This window comes from Dipodomys spectabilis, unplaced genomic scaffold (genome assembly GCF_019054845.1).
Source record: "Dipodomys spectabilis isolate Male_0828 unplaced genomic scaffold, ASM1905484v1 ptg000184l, whole genome shotgun sequence".
Taxonomy (NCBI): Eukaryota; Metazoa; Chordata; class Mammalia; order Rodentia; family Heteromyidae; genus Dipodomys; species Dipodomys spectabilis.
Genome location: NW_024870861.1, coordinates 493633 through 514644, shown reverse-complemented (window position 1 = coordinate 514644; position 21012 = coordinate 493633). Strand labels below are relative to the sequence as shown.

General features: G+C 65.9%; 1 protein-coding gene across 2 annotated transcripts in view; it reads left to right on the top strand.

Moving 5' to 3' along the window:
• The first annotated feature begins 4287 nt into the window (after positions 1–4287).
• The window catches only part of Col6a2 (collagen type VI alpha 2 chain), a 44934-nt gene continuing 28209 nt past the window's right edge, over positions 4288–21012 (top strand). The window contains exon 1 of one of the 2 annotated variants that reach the window (XM_042695305.1): positions 4288–4436. The gene's annotated coding sequence lies outside the window, so the exon portion shown is untranslated. The remainder of the gene's footprint in view (positions 4437–21012) is intronic. The other variant, XM_042695304.1, reaches the window with a different exon arrangement.

The following is a 21012-nucleotide window of genomic DNA, read 5'->3' as shown; positions in this document are numbered from 1 at the left end:
GAGGTGGTAGTTATGGGTGATGGTGCACTGACTGTGCAGGTGGAGGTGGTAGTTATGGGTGATGGTGCACTGACTGTGCAGGTGGAGGTGGAGGTGGTAGTGATGGGTGATGGTGCACTGACTGTGCAGGTGGAGGTGGTAGTGATGGGTGATGGTGCACTGACTGTAGAGGTGGAGGGGTTGTTATGGGTGATGGTGCACTGACTGTGGAGGTGGAGGTGGTAGTGATGGGTGATGGTGCACTGACTGTGCAGGTGGAGGTGGTAGTGATGGGTGATGGTGCACTGACTGTGGAGGTGGAGGTGGTAGTGATGGGTGATGGTGTACTGACTGTGGAGGTGGAGGTGGTAGTTATGGGTGATGGTGCACTGACTGTAGAGGTGGAGGTGGTAGTGATGGGTGATGGTGCACTGACTGTGGAGGTGGAGGTGGAGGTGGTAGTGATGGGTGATGGTGCACTGACTGTGCAGGTGGAGGTGGTAGTGATGGGTGATGGTGCACTGACTGTGGAGGTGGAGGTGGTAGTGATGGGTGATGGTGCACTGACTGTGGAGGTGGAGGTGGTAGTGATGGGTGATGGTGCACTCACTGTGCAGGTGGAGGTGGTAGTTATGGGTGATGGTGTACTGACTGTGGAGGTGGAGGTGGTAGTGATGGGTGATGGTGTACTGACTGTGCAGGTGGAGGTGGAGGGGTTGTTATGGGTGATGGTGCACTGACTGTGCAGGTGGAGGTGGTAGTTATGGGTGATGGTGCACTGACTGTGCAGGTGGAGGTGGAGGTGGTAGTGATGGGTGATGGTGCACTCACTGTGCAGGTGCAGGTGGAGGTGGTAGTGATGGGTGATGGTGCACTGACTGTGGAGGTGGAGGTGGTAGTGATGGGTGATGGTGCACTGACTGTAGAGGTGGAGGTGGTAGTTATGGGTGATGGTGCACTGACTGTGGAGGTGGAGGTGGTAGTTATGGGTGATGGTGCACTGACTGTGGAGGTGGAGGTGGTTGTTATGGGTGATGGTGCACTGACTGTGCAGGTGGAGGTGGAGGGGTTGTTATGGGTGATGGTGCACTGACTGTGCAGGTGGAGGTGGAGGTGGTAGTGATGGGTGATGGTGCACTCACTGTGCAGGTGGAGGTGGTAGTTATGGGTGATGGTGCACTCACTGTGCAGGTGGAGGTGGTAGTTATGGGTGATGGTGCACTGACTGTGGAGGTGGAGGTGGTAGTTATGGGTGATGGTGCACTGACTGTGCAGGTGGAGGTGGTAGTTATGGGTGATGGTGCACTCACTGTGCAGGTGGAGGTGGTAGTTATGGGTGATGGTGCACTGACTGTGGAGGTGGAGGTGGTAGTTATGGGTGATGGTGCACTGACTGTGCAGGTGGAGGTGGTAGTGATGGGTGATGGTGCACTGACTGTGCAGGTGGAGGTGGTAGTGATGGGTGATGGTGCACTGACTGTGCAGGTGGAGGTGGAGGGGTTGTTATGGGTGATGGTGCACTGACTGTGCAGGTGGAGGTGGTAGTTATGGGTGATGGTGTACTGACTGTGCAGGTGGAGGTGGTAGTTATGGGTGATGGTGCACTGACTGTGCAGGTGGAGGTGGTAGTGATGGGTGATGGTGCACTGACTGTGCAGGTGGAGGTGGTAGTTATGGGTGATGGTGCACTGACTGTGCAGGTGGAGGGGTTGTTATGGGTGATGGTGCACTGACTGTGCAGGTGGAGGTGGTAGTTATGGGTGATGGTGCACTCACTGTGCAGGTGGAGGGGTTGTTATGGGTGATGGTGCACTGACTGTGCAGGTGGAGGTGGAGGTGGTAGTTATGGGTGATGGTGCACTGACTGTGCAGGTGGAGGTGGAGGTGGTAGTGATGGGTGATGGTGCACTGACTGTGGAGGTGGAGGTGGTAGTGATGGGTGATGGTGCACTGACTGTGGAGGTGGAGGTGGTAGTTATGGGTGATGGTGCACTGACTGTGCAGGTGGAGGTGGTAGTTATGGGTGATGGTGCACTGACTGTGCAGGTGGAGGTGGAGGGGTTGTTATGGGTGATGGTGCACTGACTGTGCAGGTGGAGGTGGTAGTTATGGGTGATGGTGTACTGACTGTGCAGGTGGAGGTGGAGGGGTTGTTATGGGTGATGGTGCACTGACTGTGCAGGTGGAGGTGGAGGTGGTAGTGATGGGTGATGGTGCACTGACTGTGCAGGTGGAGGTGGTAGTGATGGGTGATGGTGCACTGACTGTGCAGGTGGAGGTGGTAGTTATGGGTGATGGTGCACTCACTGTGCAGGTGGAGGTGGTAGTTATGGGGTGACGGTGGTAGTTCAGGGTTGTAGTGGTAGTTTTGGGGTGGTTGTTTGCTCACTGTGGAGGTGGAAGTGGGGTGGATGTGTTAGTTAAGGGGTGGAAGTGGTAGTTTTGGGTTGATCATGCGCTCACTGTGGAGGTGGTAGTTATGGGGTGATGGTGGTAGTTAAGGGGTGGAGGTGGTAGTTTTGGGGTGATCGTGTGCTCACTGCGGAGGTGGTAGATATGGGGTGATGGTGGTAGTTAGGGGTGGAGGTGGTAGGTTTGGGGTGATCGTCACTCACTGTAGAGTGACGGAGGGCAGGCTGGCAGGCACAGGGAGCAGCCTGGTGGAGGGCAGAGGCCAGAGCCTTTTGCTCATGGCCACTTCATGGTGTCATGCACAGGCAGGCACGCCCAGGGGCTCTCTCAATGTCACACACACCCCACAGACTCACAGTGTGGGGCACGTACATATACACACATTCACATACGCAGATGCACACACACCATCCTCATGCACACCCAGAGGGACAAACCACACTCCTGAATATTCACACATGCTCCTATCTGCACCTGCAAACCCCTTTGCATGCAGCCCCCGCCGGCTGTAGGCCCCTCACTCAGGGGCAGCAGGGCTGGTGCTCGTTGGGGGGAGGGATCGGTGATGCCAGGCACCCCTGTCCTGTCGTGAGATTCACACCGGAGAAGGTGGCCAGGCCGGGGCAGGAGGAGGTCCTAAGGCCGCTGGCGTCCTTGGGGAGACACTCTTCTCTTAGAAGGTCAAACAGAGATTGCTGAGCTGCCTGTACATGGGAGCTGGGCCTCCCACCGAGCCACCCTGCCCCTCCCCAGCCCTGTCTGTGCCCCCTCGATCCCACCGCCCCGCAGGAGAGGCCTGCGCAGGCCACCAAGCCATGGCAGCACCCCCTGGGCCCCACCGCCCAACAGGAGAGGCCTGAGCCATGACAGCACCCCCTGGGCCCCACCGCCCGACAGGAGAGGCCTGAGCCATGACAGCACCCCCTGGGCCCCACCGCCCGACAGGAGAGGCCTGCGCAGGCCACTGAGCCACAGCAGCACCCTGGGCCCCACCGCCCGACAGGAGAGGCCTGCGCAGGCCACTGAGCCACAGCAGCACCCCCTGGGCCCCACCGCCCGACAGGAGAGGCCTGCGCAGGCCACTGAGCCACAGCAGCACCCTGGGCCCCACCGCCCGACAGGAGAGGCCTGCGCAGGCCACTGAGCCACAGCAGCACCCTGGGCCCCACCGCCCGACAGGAGAGGCCTGCGCAGGCCACTGAGCCACAGCAGCACCCCCTGGGCCCCACCGCCCGACAGGAGAGGCCTGAGCCAGCCACTGAGCCAGGGCAGCACCCCCTGGGAAGGGTGATTCACGCGTGCTCCAGCCTCTGCACCGGGCACTCCGGCCAGTGGTGTGAGACCCCAGCTTCTTCCCGCTGGTCTTCAGCTCCACTGCCCCTCCCAGCCCTGGGACTGGCAGGGGCCCCAGGACCCCCGCTGCCCCCAACCGCGGGGCTGTTGCACAGGCTCTTGTTCTGAGTCCCATCAAGAGGAAGTGTGGCTGGGGAGGAGGGGGGTCACAGAGGGGAGAAGACTGGGAGAAGGGGAGCAGAGGGGAGGGCAGGGCAGGGGGGAGCAGAGGGGAGGGGAGGAGGGCAGGGCACCCTGGGGGGGAGCAGAGGGGAGGGGAGGAGGGCGGGCGCCTTCCCAGGTTGGACCCATCCTCCACACACGTGGACATCTGGTGAAGGGCTTGGCAGAGCTTGGGGAAACTTGGGAGGGACTGAGCGGGGAGAGGGGAGGGGAGGAGGACTGTCTGGAGAGGGGGCCCGGCATGCTGGTCTCCCTCCCTCCTGCCCCTCCCTCCCCCACCGCCTGCCCGGTCTGGGCTGCTGCAGGCCCGCAGCGCCTCCCAGTGGCCTGAGCTCCCTGGCGGCCGAGGAACAATGGGCGGTGGCTCCGCTCCCTCCCTGTCGCCTCCCAGGTCCCAGGCTCCTGCCCATTAGCGCCCCGGACTCAGACTCGGGCTGTCAGGACCAGGCTCCAGTCTCCTGCCCATTAGGTGTCCCCGGCCTCAGGCGGTCAGGACCAGGCTCTGGACAGACGGACAGACATCTGCACCAGTGAGTGTAGGCCAGCAGTGCCTTGGGGAGAGGGGGGGGAGAAGGGGGAGGGGGGAGCTGGACACCATGGTGCAGATCTGGGGTATGGACTCTCCTGGGGCAGATCTGCGGTGCGGCTTCCCTGGGGCAGATGTGGGGTGCAGGTTCTCAGGCAGATTTGGGGTGCAGGTTCTCCTGGGGCAGATCTGGGGTGTGGGTTCTTCTGGGACAGATATGGGGTGTAGGCTCTCTTGGGGCAGATCCGGGGTGCAGGCTCTCCTGGAGCGGATCTGGGGTGCAGGTTCTCCTGGGGCAGATCTGGGGTGCGGGCTCTCCTGGGGCAGATCTGGGGCGCAGGCTCTCCTGGAGCAGATTTGGGGTGTGGACTCTCCTGGGGCAGATACGGGGTGCGGGCTCTCGTGGGGCAGATCTGGGGTGCGGGCTCTCCTGGGGCAGATATGGGGTGCAGGCTCTCCTGGGGCAGATCTGGGGTGCGGGCTCTCCTGGGGCAGATCCAGGGTGTGGGCTTCCCTGGGGCAGATACAGGGTGTGGGCTTCCCTGGGGCAGATACAGGGTGTGGGCTCTCCTGGGGCAGATCTGGGGTGCGGGCTTCCCTGGGGCAGATCTGGGGTGTGGACTCTCCTGGGGCAGATATGGGGTGTGGGCTTCCCTGGGGCAGATCTGGGGTGCAGGCTCTCCTGGGGAAGATCTGGGGTACGGGCTCTCCTGGGGCAGATCTGGGGTGCGGGCTTCCCTGGGGAAGATCTGGGGTGAGGACTCTCCTGGGGAAGATCTAGGGTGTGGACTCTCCTGGGGAAGATCTGGGGTACAGGCTCTCCTGGGGCAGATCTGGGGTGCAGGCTCTCGGGGCAGATATGGGGTACGGATTCTCCTGGTGAAGATCTGGGGTGCGGGCTTCCCTGGGGCAGATCCGGGGTGCGGGCTCTCCTCTGGGATCAGCTTCTCAGGGGTCAGGGCCCCTCCTAGCCGGCACGTCTCGGCCATGTGCAGTCCTGTAGTTTTCCTTGGCCATCTCTCTGGGAGTCATAGACACCTCCCCACCTCAGCCTGTGCACAGAGGTCCTTGGCACTGCTTTGGGGTACTCTTTGAGCAGGGCATCGGGGGAGGGTCCCGGGCCAGGCCAGGTCACAGAGGGGTGCCCCTGTGAGAGGCTGAGAGCCCCTGAAGGAGAGGGGACCCACCGCGCCCCTTCGCCTGCTGCCCCCACCCCTGGGGACCCCAGGCCCCTGCCTCCACCAGGAGCAGCACAGAAACAGTCCCTGGTGGGGTGGGAAGGGGGGCTCCTCAGAGGGCCCAGCACCCAGGTTTCCCTGCTTTTTTCCATCACACCAGTGCTGGACTAGAGGCCAGCACACTGTGAGGTGGGGGTGGGCATGGGCAACACGGGGGGAGGAGGGGCACAGTGTCAGTGGGTCCTCGTGGTGCATGGACCTTGTGGACAGACGGCAGCCTGTGACTCTCATTGGGATGAGCCACTGCAGGTCTGGGGAGCGGGAAGGCTGGGGGGGGAGGGGGGGTGAGCCACTGCAGGCCTGGGGAGCGGGAAGGCTGGGGGGGTGAGCCACTGCAGGCCTGGGGAGCGGGAAGGCTGGGGGGGGAGGGGGGGGGGAGCCACTGCAGGCCTGGGGAGCGGGAAGGCTGGGGGGGGAGGGGGGGGTGAGCCACTGCAGGCCTGGGGAGCAGGAAGGCTGGGGGGTGAGCCACTGCAGGCCTGGGGAGCAGGAAGGCTGGGGGGTGAGCCACTGCAGGCCTGGGGAGCGGGAAGGCTGGGGGGGGAGGGGGGGTGAGCCACTGCAGGCCTGGGGAGCGGGAAGGCGGGGGGGGGGGGGTGAGCCACTGCAGGCCTGGGGAGCAGAAAGGCGGGGGGGGGGGGTGAGCCACTGCAGGCCTGGGGAGCGGGAAGGCGGGGGGGGGAGGGGGGATGAGCCACTGCAGGCCTGGGGAGCGGGAAGGCGGGGGGGGGAGGGGGGATGAGCCACTGCAGGCCTGGGGAGCGGGAAGGCTGGGGGGGGAGGGGGGGTGAGCCACTGCAGGCCTGGGGAGCGGGAAGGCTGGGGGGGGAGGGAGGGGTGAGCCACTGCAAGCCTGGGGAGCGGGAAGGCGGGGGGGGGGGTGAGCCACTGCAGGCCTGGGGAGCAGGAAGGCGGGGGGGGGGTGAGCCACTGCAGGCCTGGGGAGCGGGAAGGCGGGGGGGGGAGGGGGGATGAGCCACTGCAGGCCTGGGGAGCGGGAAGGCGGGGGGGGGAGGGGGGATGAGCCACTGCAGGCCTGGGGAGCGGGAAGGCTGGGGGGGGAGGGGTGAGCCACTGCAGGCCTGGGGAGCGGGAAGGCGGGGGGGGGAGGGGGGATGAGCCACTGCAGGCCTGGGGAGCGGGAAGGCTGGGGGGGGAGGGGTGAGCCACTGCAGGCCTGGGGAGCGGGAAGGCTGGAGGGGGAGGGGGGGTGAGCCACTGCAGGCCTGGGGAGCGGGAAGGCTGGAGGGGGAGGGGGGGTGAGCCACTGCAGGCCTGGGGAGCGGGAAGGCTGGGGGGGGAGGGGGGGTGAGCCACTGCAGGCCTGGGGAGCGGGAAGGCTGGAGGGGGAGGGGGGGTGAGCCACTGCAGGCCTGGGGAGCGGGAAGGCTGGGGGGGGGGTGAGCCACTGCAGGCCTGGGGAGCGGGAAGGCGGGGGGGGGGGGAGGGGGGATGAGCCACTGCAGGCCTGGGGAGAGCTGGAAGGCTGGGGGGGGAGGGGGGGTGAGCCACTGCAGGCCTGGGGAGCGGGAAGGCGGGGGGGGGGGAGGGGGGGTGAGCCACTGCAGGCCTGGGGAGCGGGAAGGCTGGAGGGGGAGGGGGGGTGAGCCACTGCAGGCCTGGGGAGCAGGAAGGCTGGGGGGGGGGGGTGAGCCACTGCAGGCCTGGGGAGCGGGAAGGCGGGGGGGGGGGGAGGGGGGGTGAGCCACTGCAGGCCTGGGGAGCGAGAAGGCGGGGGGGGTGAGCCACTGCAGGCCTGGGGAGCGGGAAGGCTGGGGGGGGGGAGGGGGGGTGAGCCACTGCAGGCCTGGGGAGCGGGAAGGCGGGGGGGGGGGAGGGGGGGTGAGCCACTGCAGGCCTGGGGAGCGGGAAGGCTGGGGGGGGGTGAGCCACTGCAGGCCTGGGGAGCGGGAAGGCGGGGGGGGGGAGGGGGGGTGAGCCACTGCAGGCCTGGGGAGCGGGAAGGCGGGGGGGGGGGTGAGCCACTGCAGGCCTGGGGAGCGGGAAGGCGGGGGGGGGGAGGGGGGATGAGCCACTGCAGGCCTGGGGAGCGGGAAGGCTGGGGGGGGAGGGGGGGTGAGCCACTGCAGGCCTGGGGAGCGGGAAGGCTGGGGGGGGAGGGAGGGGTGAGCCACTGCAAGCCTGGGGAGCGGGAAGGCGGGGGGGGGGTGAGCCACTGCAGGCCTGGGGAGCAGGAAGGCGGGGGGGGGGGTGAGCCACTGCAGGCCTGGGGAGCGGGAAGGCGGGGGGGGGAGGGGGGATGAGCCACTGCAGGCCTGGGGAGCGGGAAGGCGGGGGGGGGAGGGGGGATGAGCCACTGCAGGCCTGGGGAGCGGGAAGGCTGGGGGGGGAGGGGTGAGCCACTGCAGGCCTGGGGAGCGGGAAGGCGGGGGGGGGAGGGGGGATGAGCCACTGCAGGCCTGGGGAGCGGGAAGGCTGGGGGGGGAGGGGTGAGCCACTGCAGGCCTGGGGAGCGGGAAGGCTGGAGGGGGAGGGGGGGTGAGCCACTGCAGGCCTGGGGAGCGGGAAGGCTGGAGGGGGAGGGGGGGTGAGCCACTGCAGGCCTGGGGAGCGGGAAGGCTGGGGGGGGAGGGGGGGTGAGCCACTGCAGGCCTGGGGAGCGGGAAGGCTGGAGGGGGAGGGGGGGTGAGCCACTGCAGGCCTGGGGAGCGGGAAGGCTGGGGGGGGGGTGAGCCACTGCAGGCCTGGGGAGCGGGAAGGCGGGGGGGGGGGGGAGGGGGGATGAGCCACTGCAGGCCTGGGGAGAGCTGGAAGGCTGGGGGGGGAGGGGGGGTGAGCCACTGCAGGCCTGGGGAGCGGGAAGGCGGGGGGGGGGGAGGGGGGGTGAGCCACTGCAGGCCTGGGGAGCGGGAAGGCTGGAGGGGGAGGGGGGGTGAGCCACTGCAGGCCTGGGGAGCAGGAAGGCTGGGGGGGGGGGTGAGCCACTGCAGGCCTGGGGAGCGGGAAGGCGGGGGGGGGGGAGGGGGGGTGAGCCACTGCAGGCCTGGGGAGCGAGAAGGCGGGGGGGGTGAGCCACTGCAGGCCTGGGGAGCGGGAAGGCTGGGGGGGGGGAGGGGGGGTGAGCCACTGCAGGCCTGGGGAGCGGGAAGGCGGGGGGGGGGAGGGGGGGTGAGCCACTGCAGGCCTGGGGAGCGGGAAGGCTGGGGGGGGGTGAGCCACTGCAGGCCTGGGGAGCGGGAAGGCGGGGGGGGGGGAGGGGGGGTGAGCCACTGCAGGCCTGGGGAGCGGGAAGGCGGGGGGGGGGGTGAGCCACTGCAGGCCTGGGGAGCGGGAAGGCGGGGGGGGGGGTGAGCCACTGCAGGCCTGGGGAGCGGGAAGGCTGGAGGGGAGGGGGGGTGAGCCACTGCAGGCCTGGGGAGCAGGAAGGCTGGGGGGGGGAGGGGTGAGCCACTGCAGGCCTGGGGAGCGGGAAGGCGGGGGGGGGGGGAGGGGGGGTGAGCCACTGCAGGCCTGGGGAGCGGGAAGGCTGGGGGGAGGGGGGGTGAGCCACTGCAGGCCTGGGGAGCAGGAAGGCTGGGGGGAGGGGGGGTGAGCCACTGCAGGCCTGGGGAGCGGGAAGGCTGGGGGGAGGGGGGGTGAGCCACTGCAGGCCTGGGGAGCGGGAAGGCTGGGGGGAGGGGGGGTGAGCCACTGCAGGCCTGGGGAGCAGGAAGGCTGGGGGGAGGGGGGGTGAGCCACTGCAGGCCTGGGGAGCGGGAAGGCTGGGGGGAGGGGGGGTGAGCCACTGCAGGCCTGGGGAGCGGGAAGGCGGGGGGGGGAGGGGGGGTGAGCCACTGCAGGCCTGGGGAGCAGGAAGGCTGGGGGGAGTGAGCCACTGCAGGCCTGGGGAGCGGGAAGGCTGGGGGAGGGGGTGAGCCACTGCAGGCCTGGGGAGCAGGAAGCGGCCACTTGGCCAGCTGTCTGACAGAGCACACTGTGTGTCCATGTGCCAGGACAGAGCCACCAGAAAATTCAGGCAGTTTTGATGTGAGGGGCCATGCACATCAGCCTTTGGCCCAGACACTCCCAGAGCCCAGGACACAACAGGAGCCAGAGTCTCCCCGGGCTGCCAACCACCCTCCGCCCCGGGCCGCCATTTCCTCTCTTAGAAGAAGGGGCAGGACTGAACGTCTCCATGATCCTGAGGATCACACAGGCTCAATGCCTATGCGCATCTGAGCCTATAAACTAATACCCTAGAAACGAACTCCAGAAAATGGGAATGAGAGGGGTCTTCTTCAACAGGAACACTGTGCCCTGGGTGTTTGCCCAGCAGGGATGTGGCATCCACACACTGCATTCAGTGCAGTTTAAAGACTCAGGAACCAAGGCTCCTGTGATACTTCCAGAAAAACAGATGCTTAGTCTCCTACACGTTGCCTGCCTTGATGAGTCCTAGACCCTCAAGGGACCCTTGATTTTAGGCAGAGACAGGCACACCGACAAATTACGAAGGTCTGGGGTTCTGTTCCTCCAATAGACCTGCGCCCTGTCCTCAGTGCACACACCAGACCCGAGCCTGGGCCCTGTCCTCAGGACACACACCAGACCCCAGCCTGGGCCCTGTCAATACACACCAGACCCCAGCCTGCGACCTGTCAGTGCACACACCAGACCCCAGCCTGCGCCCTGTCAGTGCACACACCAGACCCCAGCCTGGGCCCTGTCAATACACACCAGACCCCAGCCTGCGACCTGTCAGTACACACACCAGACCCCAGCCTGTGACCTGTCAGGACACACACCAGACCCCAGCCTGCGCCCTGTCAATACACACCAGACCCCAGCCTGCGACCTGTCAGTACACACACCAGACCCCAGCCTGCGCCCAGTCAGGACACACACCAGACCCCAGCCTGCGCCCTGTCAGTACACACACCAGACCCCAGCCTGCGCCCTGTCCTCAGGACACACACCAGACCCCAGCCTGGGCCCTGTCAGTGCACACACCAGACCCCAGCCTGCGCCCTGTCAGTGCACACACCACACCCCAGCCTGCGCCCTGTCAATACACAAATTAGACCCCAGCCTGCGCCCTGTCCTCAGGACACACACCAGACCCCAGCCTGCGCCCTGTCCTCAGTGCACACACCAGACCCCAGCCTGGGCCCTGTCCTCAGGACACACACCAGACCCCAGCCTGCGCCCTGTCAGAACACACACCAGACCCCAGCCTGCGCCCTGTCAGTACACACACCAGACCCCAGCCTGCAACCTGTCAGGACACACACCAGACCCCAGCCTGCAACCTGTCAGGACACACACCAGACCCCAGCCTGGGTCCTGTCCTCAGGACACACACCAGACCCCAGCCTGCGCCCTGTCAGGACACACGCCAGACCCCAGCCTGCGACCTGTCAGGACACACACCAGACCCCAGCCTGCGCCCTGTCCTCAGGACACACACCAGACCCCAGCCTGCGCCCTGTCAGTGCACACACCAGACCCCAGCCTGCGCCCTGTCAGTACACACACCAGACCCCAGCCTGCGCCCTGTCAGTACACACACCAGACCCGAGCCTGCGCCCTGTCAGTACACACGCCAGACCCGAGCCTGCGCCCTGTCAGTGCACACATTAGACCCCAACCTGCGCCCTGTCCTCAGTGCACACACCAGACCCCAGCCTGCGCCCTGTCCTCAGTGCACACACCAGACCCCAGCCTGGGCCCTGTCCTCAGGACACACACCAGACCCCAGCCTGCGCCCTGTAAGTACACACACCAGACCCCAGCCTGCGCCCTGTCCTCAGGACACACACCAGACCCCAGCCTGCGACCTGTCAGTACACACACCAGACCCCAGCCTGCGCCCTGTCAGTACACACACCAGACCCCAGCCTGCGCCCTGTCAGTGCACACACCAGACCCCAGCCTGCGCCCTGTCAGTACACACACCAGACCCCAGCCTGCGCCCTGTCAGTGGACACACCAGACCCCAGCCTGCGCCCTGTCCTCAGTACACACACCAGACCCCAGCCTGCGCCCTGTCCTCAGGACACACACCAGACCACAGCCTGAGCCCTGTCAATACACACACAAGACCCCAGCCTGTGCCCTGTCAGTGCACACACCAGACCCCAGCCTGCGCCCTGTCAGTGCACACACCAGACCCCAGCCTGAGCCCTGTCAATGCACACACCAGACCCCAGCCTGCGACCTGTCAGTACACACACCAGACCCCAGCCTGCGCCCTGTCCTCAGTGCACACACCAGACCCCAGCCTGCGCCCTGTCAGTACACACACCAGACCCCAGCCTGCGACCTGTCCTCAGGACACACACCAGACCCCAGCCTGCACCCTGTCAGTACACACACCAGACCCCAGCCTGTGCCCTGTCCTCAGGACACACACCAGACCCCAGCCTGCGCCCTGTCAATACACACACCAGACCCCAGCCTGTGACCTGTCAGTACACACACCAGACCCCAGCCTGTGCCCTGTCCTCAGGACACACACCAGACCCCAGCCTGCGCCCTGTCAGTGCACACACCAGACCCCAGCCTGGGCCCTGTCAGGACACACACCAGACCCCAGCCTGCGCCCTGTCAGTACACACACCAGACCCCAGCCTGAGCCCTGTCAATGCACACACCAGACCCCAGCCTGCGCCCTGTCCTCAGGACACACACCAGACCCCAGCCTGCGCCCTGTCAATACACACACCAGACCCCAGCCTGCGCCCTGTCAGTGCACACACCAGACCCCAGCCTGCGCCCTGTCAGTACACACACCAGACCCCAGCCTGAGCCCTGTCAATGCACACACCAGACCCCAGCCTGCGCCCTGTCCTCAGGACACACACCAGACCCCAGCCTGCGCCCTGTCAATACACACACCAGACCCCAGCCTGCGCCCTGTCAGTGCACACACCAGACCCCAGCCTGTGCCCTGTCCTCAGTGCACACACCAGACCCCAGCCTGCGCCCTGGCATCAGTGCACACACCAGACCCCAGCCTGCGCCCTGTCAGTACACCAGACCCCAGCCTGAGCCCTGTCAGTACACACACGAGACCCCAGCCTGGGCCCTGTCAGTACACACACCAGACCCCAGCCTGCGCCCTGTCCTCAGGACACACACCAGACCCCAGCCTACGCCCTGTCAGGACACACCAGACCCCAGCCTGCGACCTGTCCTCAGGACACACACCAGACCCCAGCCTGCGCCCTGTCCTCAGGACACACACCAGACCCCAGCCTGGGCCCTGTCCTCAGGACACACACCAGACCCCAGCCTGCGCCCTGTCAGTACACACACCAGACCCCAGCCTGCGCCCTGTCAGTGCACACACCAGACCCCAGCCTGCGCCCTGTCAGTACACACACCAGACCCCAGCCTGCGCCCTGTCAGTACACACACCAGACCCCAGCCTGCGCCCTGTCAGTACACACACCAGACCCCAGCCTGAGCCCTGTCAATGCACACACCAGACCCCAGCCTGTGCCCTGTCCTCAGTGCACACACCAGACACCAGCCTGCGCCCTGGCATCAGTGCACACACCAGACCCCAGCCTGCGCCCTGTCAGTACACCAGACCCCAGCCTGAGCCCTGTCAGTACACACACGAGACCCCAGCCTGGGCCCTGTCAGTAGACACACCAGACCCCAGCCTGCGCCCTGTCAGTGCACACACCAGACCCCAGCCTGCGCCCTGTCCTCAGTGCACACACCAGACCCCAGCCTGGGCCCTGTCCTCAGGACACACACCAGACCCCAGCCTGCGCCCTGTCAGTACACACCAGACACCAGCCTGCGCCCTGTCAGTGCACACACCAGACCCCAGCCTGCGCCCTGTCCTCAGTGCACACACCAGATCCCAGCCTGCGCCCTGTCCTCAGGACACACACCAGACCCCAGCCTGCGCCCTGTCCTCAGGACACACACCAGACCCCAGCCTGCGCCCTGTCCTCAGGACACACACCAGACCCCAGCCTGCGCCCTGTTAGTACACACGCCAGACCCCAGCCTGCGCCCTGTCAGGACACACACCAGACCCCAGCCTGAGCCCTGTCAGTACACACACCAGACCCCAGCCTGCGCCCTGTCCTCAGTGCACACACCAGACCCCAGCCTGCGACCTGTCAGTACACACACCAGACCCCAGCCTGCGCCCTGTCAGTACACACACCAGACCCCAGCCTGCACCCTGTCAGGACACACCAGACCCCAGCCTGCGCCCTGTCAGGACACACACCAGACCCCAGCCTGCACCCTGTCAGGACACACACCAGACCCCAGCCTGCGCCCTGTCAGTACACACTAGACCCCAGCCTGTGACCTGTCAGTACACACGCCAGACCCCAGCCTGCGCCCTGTCAGTACACACATTAGACCCCAGCCTGGGCCCTGTCCTCAGGACACACACCAGACCCCAGCCTGTGATCTGTCAGTGCACACACCAGACCCCAGCCTGCGCCCTGTCAGTGCACACACTAGACCCCAGCCTGCGACCTGTCAGTACACCAGACCCCAGCCTGCGCCCTGTCAGTACACACACCAGACCCCAGCCTGGGCCCTGTCAGTGCACACACCAGACCCCAGCCTGAGCCCTGTCAGTGCACACACCAGACCCCAGCCTGCGCCCTGTCCTCAGTGCACACACCAGACCCCAGCCTGCGCCCTGTCCTCAGTGCACACACCAGACCCCAGCCTGTGCCCTGTCCTGAGTGCACACACCAGACCCCAGCCTGCGCCCTGTCAGTACACACACTAGACCCCAGCCTGCGCCCTGTCAGTGCACACACCAGACCCCAGCCTGCGCCCTGTCAGTACACACCAGACCCCAGCCTGCGCCCTGTCCTCAGGACACACACCAGACCCCAGCCTGGGCCCTGTCCTCAGGACACACACCAGACCCCAGCCTGCGACCTGTCCTCAGGACACACACCAGACCCCAGCCTGCGCCCTGTCCTCAGGACACACACCAGACCCCAGCCTGGGCCCTGTCCTCAGGACACACACCAGACCCCAGACTGTGACCTGTCAGTACACACACCAGACCCCAGCCTGCGCCCTGTCAGTACACACACCAGACCCCAGCCTGCGCCCTGTCAGTGCACACACCAGACCCCAGGCTGCGCCCTGTCCTCAGTGCACACACCAGACCCCAACCTGCGCCCTGTCAGGACACACCAGACCCCAGCCTGCGCCCTGTCAGTACACGCACCAGACCCCAGCCTGCGCCCTGTCCTCAGTGCACATGCCAGACCCCAGCCTGCGCCCTGTCCTCAGGACACACACCAGACCCCAGCCTGCGCCCTGTCCTCAGGACACACACCAGACCCCAGCCTGCGCCCTGTCAGTACACACACCAGACCCCAGCCTGAGCCCTGTCAGTACACACACCAGACCCCAGCCTGCACCCTGTCAGGACACACACCAGACCCCAGCCTGCGCCCTGTCAGTACACACTAGACCCCAGCCTGTGCCCTGTCCTCAGGACACACACCAGACCCCAGCCTGTGCCCTGTCCTCAGGACACACACCAGACCCCAGCCTGCGCCCTGTCAGTACACACACCAGACCCCAGCCTGCGCCGTGTCCTCAGGACACACACCAGACCCCAGCCTGCGCCCTGTCAGTGCACACACTAGACCCCAGCCTGCGACCTGTCAGTACACCAGACCCCAGCCTCCGCCCTGTCAGTACACACACCAGACCCCAGCCTGGGCCCTGTCAGGACACACATCAGACCCCAGCCTGGGCCCTGTCAGTACACACACCAGACCCCAGCCTGCGACCTGTCCTCAGGACACACACTAGACCCCAGCCTGCACCCTGTCCTCAGGACACACACCAGACCCCAGCCTGAGCCCAGTCAATACACACACCAGACCCCAGCCTGCGCCCTGTCCTCAGGACACACACCAGACCCCAGCCTGGGCCCTGTCAGGACACACACCAGACCCCAGCCTGCGCCCTGTCAGGACACACCAGACCCCAGCCTGCAACCTGTCCTCAGGACACACACCAGACCCCAGCCTGCGCCCTGTCCTCAGGACACACAACAGACCCCAGCCTGCGCCCTGTCAGTACACACCAGACACCAGCCTGCGCCCTGTCCTCAGTGCACACACCAGATCCCAGCCTGCGCCCTGTCCTCAGGACACACACCAGACCCCAGCCTGCGCCCTGTCCTCAGGACACACACCAGACCCCAGCCTGCGCCCTGTCCTCAGGACACACACCAGACCCCAGCCTGCGCCCTGTCAGTACACACACCAGACCCCAGCCTGCGCCCTGTCCTCAGGACACACACCAGACCCCAGCCTGCGCCCTGTCAGTACACACACCAGACCCCAGCCTGCGCCCTGTCCTCAGTGCACACACCAGACCCCAGCCTGCGCCCTGTCAGTGCACACACCAGACCCCAGCCTGCGCCCTGTCCTCAGTGCACACACCAGACCCCAGCCTGCGCCCTGTCAGTACACACACCAGACCCCAGCCTGCGCCCTGTCCTCAGTGCACACACCAGACCCCAGCCTGCGCCCTGTCAGTACACACACCAGACCCCAGCCTGTGCCCTCTCAGTACACACACCAGACCCCAGCCTGCGCCCTGTCCTCAGTGCACACACCAGACCCCAGCCTGCGCCCTGTCCTCAGGACACACACCAGACCCCAGCCTGCGCCCTGTCAGTACACACACCAGACCCCAGCCTGCGCCCTGTCAGTACACACACCAGACCCCAGCCTGCACCCTGTCAGGACACACCAGACCCCAGCCTGTGCCCTGTCAGGACACACACCAGACCCCAGCCTGCACCCTGTCCTCAGGACACACACCAGACCCCAGCCTGCGACCTGTCCTCAGGACACACACCAGACCCCAGCCTGCGCCCTGTTAGTACACACGCCAGACCCCAGCCTGCGCCCTGTCCTCAGTGCACACAAGACCCCAGCCTGCGCCCTGTCAGTACACACACCAGACCCCAGCCTGCGCCCTGTCAGTACACACACCAGACCCCAGCCTGCACCCTGTCAGGACACACCAGACCCCAGCCTGTGCCCTGTCAGGACACACACCAGACCCCAGCCTGCACCCTGTCAGGACACACACCAGACCCCAGCCTGCGCCCTGTCAGTACACACTAGACCCCAGCCTGTGACCTGTCAGTACACACGCCAGACCCCAGCCTGCGCCCTGTCAGTACACACATTAGACCCCAGCCTGGGCCCTGTCCTCAGGACACACACCAGACCCCAGCCTGTGATCTGTCAGTGCACACACCAGACCCCAGCCTGCGCCCTGTCAGTGCACACACTAGACCCCAGCCTGCGACCTGTCAGTACACCAGACCCCAGCCTGCGCCCTGTCAGTACACACACCAGACCCCAGCCTGGGCCCTGTCAGTGCACACACCAGACCCCAGCCGGAGCCCTGTCAGTGCACACACCAGACCCCAGCCTGCGCCCTGTCCTCAGTGCACACACCAGACCCCAGCCTGCGACCTGTCCTCAGGACACACACCAGACCCCAACCTGCGCCCTGTCAGTACACACACCAGACCCCAGCCTGCGCCCAGTCAGTACACACACCAGACCCCAGCCTGCGCCCTGTCAGTACACACACCAGACCCCAGCCTGCGCCCTATCAGTACACACCAGACCCCAGCCTGCGCCCTGTCCTCAGGACACACACCAGACCCCAGCCTGGGCCCTGTCCTCAGGACACACACCAGACCCCAGCCTGGGCCCTGTCCTCAGGACACACACCAGACCCCAGACTGTGACCTGTCAGTACACACACCAGACCCCAGCCTGCGCCCTGTCAGTACACACACCAGACCCCAGCCTGCGCCCTGTCAGTGCACATACCAGACCCCAGGCTGCGCCCTGTCCTCAGTGCACACACCAGACCCCAACCTGCGCCCTGTCAGGACACACCAGACCCCAGCCTGCGCCCTGTCAGTACACGCACCAGACCCCAGCCTGCGCCCTGTCCTCAGTGCACATGCCAGACCCCAGCCTGCGCCCTGTCCTCAGTGCACATGCCAGACCCCAGCCTGGGCCCTGTCCTCAGGACACACACCAGACCCCAGACTGTGACCTGTCAGTACACACACCAGACCCCAGCCTGCGCCCTGTCAGTACACACACCAGACCCCAGCCTGAGCCCTGTCAGTACACACACCAGACCCCAGCCTGCACCCTGTCAGGACACACACCAGACCCCAGCCTGCGCCCTGTCAGTACACACTAGACCCCAGCCTGTGACCTGTCCTCAGGACACACACCAGACCCCAGCCTGTGCCCTATCCTCAGGACACACACCAGACCCCAGCCTGCGCCCTGTCAGTACACACACCAGACCCCAGCCTGCGCCCTGTCCTCAGGACACACACCAGACCCCAGCCTGCGCCCTGTCAGTGCACACACTAGACCCCAGCCTGCGACCTGTCAGTACACCAGACCCCAGCCTCCGCCCTGTCAGTACACACACCAGACCCCAGCCTGGGCCCTGTCAGGACACACATCAGACCCCAGCCTGGGCCTTGTCAGGACACACCAGACCCCAGCCTGCAACCTGTCCTCAGGACCCACACTAGACCCCAGCCTGCACCCTGTCCTCAGGACACACACCAGACCCCAGCCTGAGCCCAGTCAATACACACACCAGACCCCAGCCTGCGCCCTGTCCTCAGGACACCCACCAGACCCCAGCCTGCGCCCTGTCAGTACACACACCAGACCCCAGCCTGCGCCCTGTCCTCAGGACACACACCAGACCCCAACCTGCGCCCTGTCCTCAGTGCACACACCAGACCCCAGCCTGCGCCCTGTCAGTGCACACACCAGACCCCAGCCTGAGCCCTGTCAGTACACACACCAGACCCCAGCCTGGGCCCTGTCAGGACACACATCAGACCCCAGCCTGGGCCCTGTCAGGACACACCAGACCCCAGCCTGCAACCTGTCCTCAGGACACACACCAGACCCCAGCCTGCGCCCTGTCCTCAGGACACACAACAGACCCCAGCCTGCGCCCTGTCAGTGCACACACCAGACCCCAGCCTGCGCCCTGTCAGTGCACACACCAGACCCCAGCCTGCGCCCTGTCCTCAGTGCACACACCAGACCCCAGCCTGCGCCCTGTCCTCAGTGCACACACCAGACCCCAGCCTGGGCCCTGTCCTCAGGACACACACCAGACCCCAGCCTGCGCCCTGTCAGTACACACACCAGACCCCAGCCTGCGCCCTGTCAGTACACCAGACCCCAGCCTGGGCCCTGTCAGGACACACACCAGACCCCAGCCTGGGCCCTGTCAGGACACACCAGACCCCAGCCTGCAACGTGTCCTCAGGACACACACCAGACCCCAGCTTGCGCCCTGTCCTCAGGACACACACCAGACCCCAGCCTGCGCCCTGTCCTCAGGACACACACCAGACCCCAGCCTGCGACCTGTCCTCAGGACACACACCAGACCCCAGCCTGCGCCCTGTCAGTGCACACACCAGGCCCCAGCCTGGGCCCTGTCCTCAGGACACACACCAGACCCCAGCCTGCGCCCTGTCCTCAGGACACACACCAGACACCAGCCTGAGCCCTGTCAATACACACACCAGACCCCAGCCTGCATCCTGTCCTCAGGACACACACCAGAAACCAGCCTGCGCCCTGTCCTCAGGACACACACCAGACACCAGCCTGAGCCCTGTCAGTGCACACACCAGACCCCAGCCTGCGCCCTGTCAGTACACACACCAGACCCCAGCCTGCGCCCTGTCCTCAGGACACACACCAGACCCCAGCCTGCGCCCTGTCAGTGCACACACCAGACCCCAGCCTGCGCCCTGTCCTCAGGACACACACCAGACCCCAGCCTGCGCCCTGTCCTCAGGACACACACCAGACACCAGCCTGAGCCCAGTCAATACACACACCAGACCCCAGCCTGCGCCCTGTCCTCAGGACACACACCAGACCCCAGCCTGCGCCCTGTCAGTACACACACCAGACCCCAGCCTGTGCCCTGTCAGTGCACACACCAGACCCCAGCCTGCGCCCTGTCCTCAGTGCACACACCAGACCCCAGCCTGCGCCCTGTCAGTGCACACACCAGACCCCAGCCTGAGCCCTGTCAGTACACACACCAGACCCCAGCCTGGGCCCTGTCAGGACACACATCAGACCCCAGCCTGGGCCCTGTCAGGACACACCAGACCCCAGCCTGCAACCTGTCCTCAGGACACACACCAGACCCCAGCCTGCGCCCTGTCCTCAGGACACACAACAGACCCCAGCCTGCGCCCTGTCAGTGCACACACCAGACCCCAGCCTGCGCCCTGTCCTCAGTGCACACACCAGACCCCAGCCTGCGCCCTGTCCTCAGTGCACACACCAGACCCCAGCCTGGGCCCTGTCCTCAGGACACACACCAGACCCCAGCCTGCGCCCTGTCAGTACACACACCAGACCCCAGCCTGCGCCCTGTCAGTACACCAGAACCCAGCCTGGGCCCTGTCAGGACACACACCAGACCCCAGCCTGGGCCCTGTCAGGACACACCAGACCCCAGCCTGCAACCTGTCCTCAGGACACACACCAGACCCCAGCCTGCGCCCTGTCCTCAGGACACACACCAGACCCCAGCCTGCGCCCTGTCCTCAGGACACACACCAGACCCCAGCCTGCGCCCTGTCAGTACACACACCAGACCCCAGCCTGCGCCCTGTCCTCAGGACACACACCAGACCCCAGCCTGCGACCTGTCCTCAGGACACACACCAGACCCCAGCCTGCGCCCTGTCTTCAGGACACACACCAGACCCCAGCCTGGGCCCTGTCCTCAGGACACACACCAGACCCCAGCCTGCGCCCTGTCAGTACACACACCAGACCCCAGCCTGCGCCCTGTCCTCAGGACACACACCAGACCCCAGCCTGCGCCCTGTCAGTACACACACGAGACCCCAGCCTGGGCCCTGTCCTCAGGACACACACCAGACCCTAGCCTGTGACCTGTCAGTACACACACCAGACCCCAGCCTGTGCCCTGTCAATGCACACACCAGACCCCAGCCTGCGCCATGTCAATGCACACACCAGACCCCAGCCTGCGCCCTGTCAATGCACACACCAGACCCCAGCCTGCGACCTGTCAGTACACATACCAGACCCCAGCCTGCGCCCTGTCAGTACACACACCAGACCCCAGCCTGGGCCCTGTCAGGACACACACCAGACCCCAGCCTGGGCCCTGTCAGGACACACCAGACCCCAGCCTGCAACCTGTCCTCAGGACACACACCAGACCCCAGCCTGCGCCCTGTCCTCAGGACACACACCAGACCCCAGCCTGCGCCCTGTCCTCAGGACACACACCAGACCCCAGCCT